The sequence below is a fragment of the Electrophorus electricus genome, chromosome 21, assembly GCF_041902795.1.
Source record: "Electrophorus electricus isolate QZ-2024a chromosome 21, ASM4190279v1, whole genome shotgun sequence".
In the NCBI taxonomy this organism is placed as follows: Eukaryota; Metazoa; Chordata; class Actinopteri; order Gymnotiformes; family Gymnotidae; genus Electrophorus; species Electrophorus electricus.
Genome location: NC_137517.1, coordinates 18,486,388 through 18,498,602, shown reverse-complemented (window position 1 = coordinate 18,498,602; position 12,215 = coordinate 18,486,388). Strand labels below are relative to the sequence as shown.

The window sequence follows — 12,215 nt, the reverse complement described above, 5'->3', positions numbered from 1 at the left end:
CCTAAAATGAAATGCGTTTTATTTGTAAATTTGTCAAATTTGTTTTGGACGCTTTTACGCCGCAAAATACGGAATTATTTTTCACTACGCTGTACTATACATTGCAAAAATCATCAAAAATGCCGTATTTCACACCGTTTATATGTTAGTTGAAATGCCGTAAAAAGCGTCGCTTTAAGGGCTCCAAAGGTTTTGGTGTGCTTAGAACGGCGTTTAAAAACGTCATTTTATAGTATGATAATGAGCTCTGCCTATTGGGTTTGACAGCCAATAGACTTGAACTTTCTTCACCACAGAGACTAGCTATATTATTTGCGTCTTTTGCTTTATACCGTTAAAATAGCATTGTACATTTCCACCTTTTGCTTGTTGGTAATTGAGTTACCATCTTAAGAATCTTCCCCCATCCCCTCCCCCCAATCTCTCCTGTCACGGTTTCTCCAGTTGGATATCCTCTGGATATAGATGTGTAGTAGTGACCACATCTTGGTATGGTCCCTGCACCTGAGAACGCTGAATCTGATGGTATGTAGAATTGCAGTCGTCGAGGTTTAAACCCTGATATAAAGGATTATTCTTAATAAGCCTTATATTAAAATCACCAGCTATAGCAGCAAAATAGCGCTGCCTACTGTTAATGTAACCTGCTCTAATCCAGAGTATCTTAAAACATTGCATTGCAATCTCTGGGACCTGATATTACATTGCACATCACCTACAGAATGACGCTTTGAACATGCAACAAAGCTTCTTACGGTGTGTCAACTGACATATAAATGGTGTAAAATATGCCATTTTGATCGTTTTTGCAGTGTATTTTACAGCGTAGTGAAAAATAATGCTGTATTTTGCGGTGTAAAAGCGTCCAAAACGCCGCTTTTTTTTCCAGGGTTTTACAAATAAAATGCGTTTTGTTTGAGGTGAATTTTGACTACTTTGGCTTTCCATAGAGAAAGGCTTAGTAATAACACAATGAGCAAATAACGGCTAGAACAATGACCAGCAAGACACTCAGGAAAACACTGGGTTTAAAATCAGAACCGAACAAAGTAGAAACGAGGAGCAGGGGAACTAATGAAGGAGAGAGACCTAAAAGAGGGGCTGAACTAACGAAACCAAAACAAGGAATCACATGGAAACGAAAACCAGGATGAAATATTGTTCGCCATCTCCCCATTTCTGCTGATAACATGAAGCTCTGAAAAAGAATACAGTGGAGTTGAGTATGCGCCGTCTCTCTGCTACCATGTGGTAGTGGGCCTTTTGTTAGGGGGGTAGGCATTGGTCTTCCTGGTTGAGTACATATGTATGTATGTATGAATGTGAGGAGTGGGTCCTTTGTTAGGGGGGTAGGCGTTGGGCTTCCTGGTTGAGTGAGTGTGAGGAGTGGGTCCTTTGTTGGGGAGGTTTTGTCTATGAATTGAGTTTGTGTTCAGCAGAGAGACTGAGGTTAGTGGTACAGCTGAGTTACTGGGTGAGTGCTCAACTTGAGGTTGAGGTTCATGTCACAGGGTTTCCTTTCATGTCTATAAAATGAAGAGTCTCTCTTGTGTCAGGCTGATTACAGCCAGTCTGTGTTGGTCAAGATCATTCTTCCCCTTCTTAATATGTGTTTTCATTTATATTACAAAAAGCAAAAGGGTAATAATGTTTGTCTTGGTCATTTCCTGTTGATCGTCACCTTCCTTTATTGTTCACTCATGTTACATTTTTTGAGATTGCAGTATTTTTAACCAGTTAGTCTGTTAAAATCTTAATATACACTGTATGTTACATTCTATCACATTTACCCCAACACACAAAACAGCCCAAGCAGTGGATGTTATCTGCTGATTTTCTACAGGGTGTTTGTAGGCTGCACTTGACTGTTTCAGTATCACACAGCATGTAAGTTTTCCCACTCATATCTGTGGGCATCCTTTGGGTTTGTTGTACTCTACTGAGTTCTGTATTCCTAAATTATGTTGGTATGATCCAAATCTCAAATATACAGACTGTCCGGTTTCTATAGTGATAGTGATGTAATGGTTGTCAACCCTGTGTAGGTAGTTATGAATCTTGGGGTTCTTCTTCACCCCACACTTTCACTTGAACCTCATGTTAGATCCCTCACTAAATCTGTTTCTCTCCTCTAAAACTCTACTCCATGGTTTCAGTAGCTCTTGTGTTGATCATTGTAATCATCTCTTCACTGGTCTTAGTGTTAAACTCTGATAAACTCATCTGCTAGAGTCGTAAGCATCCATATCACTTCCGTTATTCATCAGCTACGCTGATGTGTAGAAATACGCTGATAACTGGTCTGTTCCCATATTCAGTACAAACATGGACCAGACCTTCTCCTCCTGCTCTCCAACCCAGTACATCAAACAGAACCCTTTCCATAACACATCTGGATACAGTGAGAACACCTGAGCACATGGAAGTGAAACTCTGATCCTCCCTTCTGAGGGAACTACACAACTTACACACAATCTCATCAGTCAGGATCCTCAGACTACACATTACCAACTTCATACAGCACCTCTCACTCTAATGAAGACATAAAGAGAACATTTACTCACAGAGCACCACAGGGAGTGGACTGAGCTCCATACTGTCCCAGTAATGATGGACTGACTGAGTGACTGTGTGTGTTAAAGAAACATCACTTCCTGTGTTCTCAGAATTAAAGTGTGTTATTATAATGAGGTTATTTTAAGAGTCTTGAGTGTCTGTGGTGTGAGTGCTACATATAGTGAGGCCAAGTCCTGTGTTCTCTAGTCAGAGCACAATTCTGAGAAAGAGAGAAATAGAGGAAAATATACATAGACAGAGAGAAGGGGAGAGAGAGAGAGAGAGAGAGAGAGAGAGAGAGAGAGAGAGAGGGAGAGAGAGAGAGAAGAGGTCATGGTTTCCATTTTATATAAAGTGTCTGTACTGTGTGGTGTGTATGTAGGACACAGTGAGGCCAACTCTTCATCATCATTATTATAAATAATATTATTCATTTGAACTCATTAATTTAATGTAAATGTGTTGAATACTTGGGGAAAGAATGTTTTGCAGATCTCTAAAACCTCCTTTAGTGGACACAGACTGTGTGGTTCCTTCCTCTTTCCATGACGATCTCACATTTTGCTTCTCTCTCTCAAAGACACACACACACACACACATACACACATACACACTCACATACACACACACACTCTCACACACACACACACACACACACACACACACACACACATACACACTCACACACACATTCAGTTAAAATATTTGAAGAATAACAGCAAATGTTCTCTCTAGAATCTTTTTCCTTCTGTAAGACAGTGAGGCCAACCCTTCACCAAACCTAATATGAAATATTATTATTATTCGTCTCAGTCTTTCCTCTGTGTGTACTGGGGTGGGTCACTTTTAGTGCTGCTCCAGGACCTCCATGCTGGGGGAGGGAACAGGAGGCAGCGCTGATCCACTTCTCTCCCCTGGAGCAGTTTGTCCTGCTCCAGCACACAAGGGTAGCAGTCAGAGGAAGAGCACTAGAGAATTCCTCAGGGTGTCACACAGGGACAGACACACGTGTTCTAGTATCAAGCCCTCATCACTCAGACACCACAGTAAGATGATCACACTCTAAACACTTTAACACCAGATCCATGCAAACCCAACACAAAGTTTGTGGAGAGTAGAAAAGAGAATGTGCAGGTGAAAGAAGAGAGAATTAAGTCTGATTCTGCACACTTTAAATTAATATTGTTAAACACCACTGAGTATCAGTAACATGAAGTAGAGAGCAGGTCACTATTTATCACCTCTAAGAGTCCATAACACCCACCACCCTGCACTTCCTCCCTCTGCTACACAGCTGAAATAGAACAGAAACCACAACACTCACCTCCCTCTGATCTCATGCCTCCATTTTATTAATGTGTGTGTGTGTGTGTGTGTGTGTGTGTAGGGGTGTGTGTTTTTGTGTGTATATGTGTGTGTTTGTGTTTGTATGTGAGTGACACAGAAGTATGTAAAGATGAATGATAGATGTTAACTGCAGGTTTGATGTTAAAGATAGTAGATAAATATTTGGACACTTGTTTGAGGCCCCATTTACTCTTGAACTCACTGTGCTGAGATGCCTCTCATGGCACTCAGTGGTACTACACTGATATCCTTCTATTTACCCTTCACAAAACTTAGAATACAACATATCATACAACTCTATCATACAGGTGTACAGCTCTATCATACAGGTGTACAACTCTATCATACAGGTGTACAGCTCTATGTTAGAGGTGTACAGCTCTATGTTACAGGTTTACAGCTCTATCATACAGGTGTACAGCTCTGTGTTACAGGTGTACACCTCTATCATACAGACCTTAATAATTTGATTCCCGACAGAGCTATGAGCATTATTCTATACAAACCGATTCGTTCTTTTATACAAATAGTTTTTTTTTTGTAAACAAATTTCTAAAATGTGTGTGTGTTTGTGTGTGTATGCAGGTAATGCACTATAAACACAAGCAGAGAGGAGAGGAACTCTGGGTCAGACATTTTCATTGAGTACACACTCTACCCACAAACACTTCAGTACACTCCACCACATCTCCATGCATGTAGCCAGTACTGATGTGAGGGCTACAGGACCAAAGTCCTTTAATTCTCCAGCCCCTGTTATCTTTGTTAAGGGGCAAACAGATGAAACCTTCCATGACCTGGACACTGTATAGATGTGTAATAAAAGCTGAAAGTGTTGTGTCATCACTCCTCTCAGCTGATTGGCTCACACTTGAAGAAGCCAGTCCAACAGTCCCTCAGGGTCATGTGACTATCTAGACGTCATTGGACAGAGGCAGAGACCAGCTTCTCTCTCTGACAGGTGCACTGCAGGCATCTTTGGGATAATTTCACATAAGGCCCCAACATCACTACTAAAATCCTACTAATGTCTACTGCTATTGCTAATGTCACTGCTAAGAAAAGAGATGTGACAGGAGACAGAACCAAAACTGTCTAAAATAAACAAAGTGTCCAAGTGTGTGAGCACCGTATTAAAGCAATATTAATGAAGACACTACCGATCTTTTTTGTACTGAATGTCTGTTTTCTGAAAAATATTTATTTAAATCACATATTCCTGAAGGTATAACTGCAAATTTTAATTAATTACATAATTACAGTTATATTTAATTAAATTAATAATTTAATTAAATCCTTACAATCATTTCATTAATATGTCTAACTTACGTGTACACATTATTTGGTTGATACTAGCATTTGCATGTGTGTTGTATGGGTGAGCAAGTCCTGTTTCCCCGTGATGTAGAGCTGGTGTGTGTTTCACTCAGTGGTCTGTAGACATGTGTACAGGTCCTGTTTCCTTTAATAACAGACTGTTAATCCTAACATTTCATTAACAGTTTAGTAAATGGGGACCTTTATCTACAATATAGTTAATGGGGACTGTTATAAATAGTAGAGTTAATGTGGAGTTTTATTAACAGTATAGTTAATGGGTACTTTTATTTACAATATAATTCATGGTGGACTTTTATTACAAGTATAGGTAATTGGGCCTTTTATTTACAATATAGGTAATGGGGGACGTTTGTTACCAGTGTAGTTAATGGGAACATTTATAAATGGTATAGTTAATTGGGACTTTTATTAATGGTATAGTTAATGTGGTCTTTTATTACCAGTAAGGTTAATGGGGACTTTTATTAACAGTATATGTTTATGGGGACTTTTATTAACAGTTAACATGTGTACAGGTCCTGGTTCCTCCTCCTCCTCCTCCTCCTCCTCCTCCTCCTCCTCCAGTCTCTGTTACATTCAGAGAACCTTCAGCAAACACAGATCCAGTGCTGATAGAAACACAAGAGAAGCTCCTTATAATGGGCTTTTATTAACAGTATAGTTAATGGGGACTTTAATGAACAGCATAGTTAATTGGGACTTTTGTTAACAGCATATGTTTATGGGCACTTTTATTTACATTATAGTTAATGGGGGACTTTTATTAACAGTATAGTTAATCGAGACTTTTATTAATAGTATACTTAATGGGGACTTTTATTAATGGTTTAGTTAATGGGGACTTTTATTAACAGTATATTTAATGGTGATTTTTATTAATTATAGAGTTAATGGGGACTTTTATTAACAGTAATGTTAACAGTAAAGCGTCTTTTTCAGCCAGTTCCATCCGGCAGGTTATGCACCAGCAATCAGCCTCACAAACACACCCAGACCCAGTGTTACTCACTACTGCCCCTCTATATCTGATGTATATTTGAATACACATTCTGAACCCAGAGCGCTGCATCTATACATCTTTAAATGATATAATAGGGCTTAATTAGGCACTTAAATGTTAATGTTTTAATGTTTAAATTCAATGGGTCAACAGATTAGTAGGTTAACGCTAGCTAACCTAACCTAGGTTACCTTAGTGTTGGCGGAGCCTATTAGACAGCGTGTAACATTAATAGATTTGCTTGGTACTATCATCACTCCACAAAGATGGACCGGAAGGGGATGTAGCTCAGTGGTAGAGCGCATGCTTTGCATGTATGAGGCCCCGGGTTCAATCCCCGGCATCTCCATTACTTTTTATATCGTTCATTATTTTTTGAAAATGTATTTTTAGTTAATCACGCCTGTAACGTTGGTACACTGTAGACACTCAATAGCTTTAGCTGATTTAAAAGAAAAAACATCCCTCTTGTACACTGACGCCTTGTCTCGTCTCGCTTGTAATACCACGTTCTTATCACTAGAGGGAGACAGTACGCTACACGACCCAAAGAACATCATGATTAGCTGAACAAACGCACGAAATGCTGTTGAACTGACGTCTTACCGCTCAGTGTTTGGTTCTCTTATAATAATCGTTGTTAATGTTAAAGGCGTGTGCTAAATATTCCAAGTCTTATTATTAATAGTGTGGTAGATTTTAAATGGCTGACTCTGTTTCCCCTCAACTTCAGCTCAGTCTTCAGATCTCTGGAATGACAAAATAAAGAAATAGAAAAGCTGTAAAATCACATATATGATCATGAACCTATTTATGTTAGTTATATAGAAATCATACTCCATTATACAACAGTAGCAGTGGCTGTGATAGTATTGGCTTTTATTACACTGATTACAAACAATACAAGTGACCAGTCAAAAGCTTTTAAATGAAGTCGTTTGTGTGCGATGGACTTTTGGTCCGCTACTGAGTCCAAGTTCCTCAAAGGGACAGCAGTCACTATATAATTCCTCCAGAGTTAGAAAACCCTGTTATGTTGCTGTAGAGAGACGTCCGACATGTCAGTAGCAAGACAAGCGACGGTAAATAAGAGTTAATGTGTCTAGAGATCATTTATTTCCTAATGTCTTCCACATACATTACACGGGCACATGGTGTAGACTACTGTACAAGCAGCCGGACAGCCACACCATTTTGATTTAAACAACTCAAGAAAATTAAGGGTGTGTGGTTCCTGTAGGGTTCAGACAGTTTAGATGAAAATACCCTTGAGGTTCTGCACGGTAACAGTTATGGTGGATTCATTTTACATTTAGTGTGCTGGAGTACAGAAACAGTGTCTATATATGGCAACGTAACTACACAGTGATGAGGACAGACGGACGGACACGCACACAGGCCAGAGCTTGGTTTAGTCAGTAAAGTAAATGGTACAAGCTCAAAAGCAATAAGAAGATTGGAGAAAAATTCAAATTATATATCTAATATATATATATATATATATATATATATATATATATATATATATATATATATATATATATATATATATATATATACACACACACACACACACACACACACATATATATATATATACACACACACACACACACACACACACACATATATACATACATACATACATTATTTATATATATATATATATATATATATATATATATATATATATGTATATATATATATGTATATATATATGTATATATACATATATATATATATATACATATATATACATATATATATATATATATATAATGTATGTATGTATGTATGTATGTATATATGTGTATGTGTGTGTGTATATATATATATATATATATATATATATATATATATATATATGTGTGTGTGTGTGTGTGTGTGTGTGTGTGTGTGTATATATATATATATGAAACATATACGAAATATGACTTCACCTCACTGTGAAGGCACACCCCACTAAACCCCTGAAGATGATCCACAGATCATTTGATCCACAGTACAAATGATCCACCCTTTGCCCTGGGTGGACAAAACCATCCGCAAGGCTCTGAACTCTCGCACTGCTGCCTACACCACAGGGATCATCAGCAGGAACATGGACGAGTACAAGTCTGCGGCATACGGAAAGCGCAGGGTGGTGAGGGAGGCGAAGCGGCGCTACAGGAGGAAACTAGAGACACAGTTCCAGCAGAGTGGCTCTAGATCCCTGTGGCAGGGACTACGGATGATCACGGAGTACAGGAGCCCACCCTCCGGACTGATGAGTGCGGACGAGTCTCTGGCAAACGAGCTGAACACATTCTTCACTCGCTTCGAGGCTACATCTAGTAGCGCTAATGCTAGCAGCGCTAGTACTAATGGTACTATCGGCACAGCCAATGGCGCATGCGCAGAGCCCACCATAGAACAGCGCCCTCTCATCATCACGGAGAGTGACGTGAGGCGAGTGTTTAAAAGGGTGAATACCAGGAAGGCGGTGGGATCAGACGGTATCTGCGGGAGGGTCCTCAAAGCCTGGCAGATCAGCTAGCCCCGGTATTCACCGACATCTTCAGTCTCTCCCTGACGCTCGGTATCATCCCGTCCAGCTTCAAGCGATCCGCCATCGTCCCCGTCCCGAAGAAACCTCGACCCTCCGACCTCAATGACTACCGCCCTGTTGCCCTCACATCAGTCGGGATGAAGTGCTTTGAAAAGCTAGTCAGAGACTTCATCACATCTTCACTGCCAGCCTCCATGGACCCACTGCAGTTTGCATAACTGCCACAACCGCTCCACTGACGATGCAATTGCACATTTGCTCCACACTACACTGACCCACCTGGACGAAGGGAGGGGAAATTATGTTAAAATGCTGTTTGTCAACATTTAACACTATCATCCCCTCCCTACTCACTACTAAGTTGGGGGATCTAGGACTGCATACATCCCTGTGCGACTGGATCTCCAACTTCCTAACAGACAGACCACAATCAGTACGGGTGGGCAACTGCGCCTCATCCACCCTCACCCTCAACACTGGAGCTCCTCAGGGTTGTGTCCTAAGCCCCCTGCTTAGTGCACAGCCACTTCCAGCTCCACCATCATTGTCAAGTTTGCTGAAGACACCGTTGTGGCACTACCAACCTGTGAGGATCAGTGGAACCACGGTGGAGAGAGTAGATAGTTTCATGTACCTTGATGTTCACATCTCGCAGGACCTGTCCTGGTCCCGCCATACCAACTCCCTGGCAAAGAAGGCTCGTCAGCGTCTTTACCACCTCAGATGCCTAAGAGACTTCAGACTGCCCTCCAAGGTACTGCGGAACTTCTACACCTGCACTATGGAGAGCATCCTCACGGGGAACATCACAGTCTGGTTTGGGAATAGCACCAAGCAGGACAAACAAGCACTCCAAAGGGTAGTGCGTTCAGCAGAGCGCATCACTCACACGGAACTTCCTGACCTGCAGACCATCTACTACAAGCGGTGCCAGCCCAAGGCCAGGAGGATTGTGAAGGACCCCACCCATCCCAACAGTAGACTCTTCTCTCTGTTGAGGTCAGGGAGGTGCTTTCGCTCCCTGAAAACCAAAACAGAGAGACTGAAGACCACCACCACCATGTAACACAACTGTATAACTGTAGATATATATATATATATATATATATATATATATATATATATATATATATATATATATATATATATATATATATATATATATATATTCAATTACCTTGTAACACAACAACTGTAAATATGTTATTCTACAAAATGGATCTGTACATTCTGTACATTGTGTACATATATACACAACCATATACATTGTACATTGTGTATATAATCATAATATACATATATTGTACATACATTGTTAATATATTTGTACATACATAGAATATATATATTTCTCTATGCACCCCTGTTTTCTTTTCCTCAGTTTGGACAGAGCACTCTCAACCATTTCACTGCGAGTTATACTGTGTATGACTATGTATGTGAGAAATAAACCAAACTTGAACTTGAACAGTATGATGGATGTTGGTGAGGTCAGAGGAACACATACACACATGCTTAGAACAGATCTTCTCATCGTCCTCGACAAAGAGACACATGCTCATTCTCCTTCCATGGGAGCTGACACATCTGTGAGGCCAAGACACAGTGGCCTGCAATGTCACCGCAGAAACCAAACCTCACCATTCTGCCAGGCCGGGTTGGTGGCCGTGGCGATGACATCATCCCCCCCGCCCGGGGCGTCAAGCTTGGCAATGAAGGCGTCCACCTCCAGCTTGTCCTGGGTGAGGAAGACACACACGTTCCTGTTGCTCTGGTTCAGGAAGGACAAGAAGAACATTTAAGGTGCAATAAGAAAGTTTTTACATTTATGGAATTTAGAAGACACTCTTATCCAGAGCGACTTACAAAAGTGCTTTGTCGTTTACTCATAGAATATATCCTAGTACAGTAGATTAGAATCAGACATACCAATGAACTAAAATACAGGGATGAATGCTGATACCTAGAAGTACAAAATACATACGGTCTATTTTAAACAATGATAAGTGCTATAAACAATAAGCGCTAGAGTTTGTTAAACAACATAAACAATACCCTACAATAAGTACTAAATTAGTCAGTCAATAAGGGAGCAGTGTCAGTTGTCCTTTAAATATTCTGCAAATAGATGGGCCTTCAGTCTACGTTTGAAGACTGCAAGGGACTCTGCTGTCCGGACAGCAAGTGGGAGTTTATTCCACCATCTGGAAGTGAGGACAGAAAAAGAGTCTCAATGCTTGTCGTCCATGAGACCTGAAGCAAGGTATTTCAAGCCGAGCCGTACTTGAGGTTCGAAGTACTCGAGGTATGGATCGGGCTTTGACGATTGACCTCGTGTGGGCTGGTCCATTTTTGGCATGCAGCTACAAGGAGCCAACGAAGGGAGCGAAGCAGTGGAGTAACTTGTGAACTTTGGAAGATTGAAGACCAGTTATGCTGCTGCATTCTGGACAAGTTGTAGAGGTTTGATAGCTCTTAGAGGAAGACCAGCAAGTAGCGAGTTGCAGTAGTCTAGCGTTGAGATCACAAGAGACTGCAAAAGCACCTGGGTAGCTTCCTGTGAAAGAAAGGGTTGAATCCAAAGGAGGAATCTGCAAGACTGGATTAGATTAGAAACATGAGTTGAGAATGACAACTAGTTGTCCAAAGTTACGCCTAGGCTACAGGCATCTTAGGATGGTGATACCAGGGAGTTCTCAAAGGAAACAGTGAGGTCATGGTAAGGGTTGGGAGTACCTGGGATGAACAGAAGCTCAGTTTTACTGGGGTTGAGCTTCAAGTGGTGGGCTGCTATCCATGACACAATGTCAGTCAAGCATGCCGAGATCCGTCTAGAGACCTGCGTGTCGGAGGGTGGAAAAGAGAAATAATTGAATGTCATCGGCATAGCAGTGGTAGGAGAAACCATGAGAAGATATTACATCACCAAGAGAACGAGTATACAAAGAGAAGAGAAGGGGGCCCAATACTGAGCCTTGTGGAACACCAGTGGAGAGTCTGCATGGTTTGGATGTGGATCCTCTCCATGTCACCTGATAGGACCATCCATCCAGATAGGACTGAAACCATCTCCAAGCAGAGCCAGTCACACCAAGCCTGGAAAGAACAGAGAGAAGAATGTTGTGGTTCACTGTGTCAAAGGCTGCTGAAAGGTCTCAAAGAATCAAAACAGATGACTGTTTGGCAGCTTTAGCGGCATGAAGTTTCTCAGTCACCGCTATGAGGGCCGTTTCTGTAGAATGTGCCGGTTTGTAGCCAGACTGATTGGGATCATGCAGCTGGTTCTGGGTGAGAAAAAGAGACAATTGATTATAAACTGTTTGTTCAAGGGCTTTTGAGAGGAAAGAGAGAAGTGATACCGGTCTGTAGTTGGTAACGCTGGAGCTGTCAAGTGTGGCCTTCTTGAAGACTGGTACCACCCTG

General features: G+C 41.0%; 1 long non-coding RNA gene, 1 other non-coding gene and 1 pseudogene across 3 annotated transcripts in view; 2 read left to right on the top strand and 1 right to left on the bottom strand.

Annotated features, from left to right (window-relative positions):
- The window catches only part of LOC113568751 (cell adhesion molecule CEACAM5-like), a 159,962-nt pseudogene that overhangs the window by 28,430 nt on the left and 119,317 nt on the right, over window positions 1-12,215 (top strand). The gene's annotated exons all lie outside the window — the stretch shown is intronic.
- Window positions 1-12,215, bottom strand: part of LOC145652946 (uncharacterized) — a 56,733-nt gene that overhangs the window by 12,864 nt on the left and 31,654 nt on the right. The window lies entirely within an intron of this gene.
- On the top strand, window positions 6,522-6,593 carry trnaa-ugc (transfer RNA alanine (anticodon UGC)). The gene has a single exon. It is a non-coding gene; the product is annotated as a tRNA-Ala (tRNA).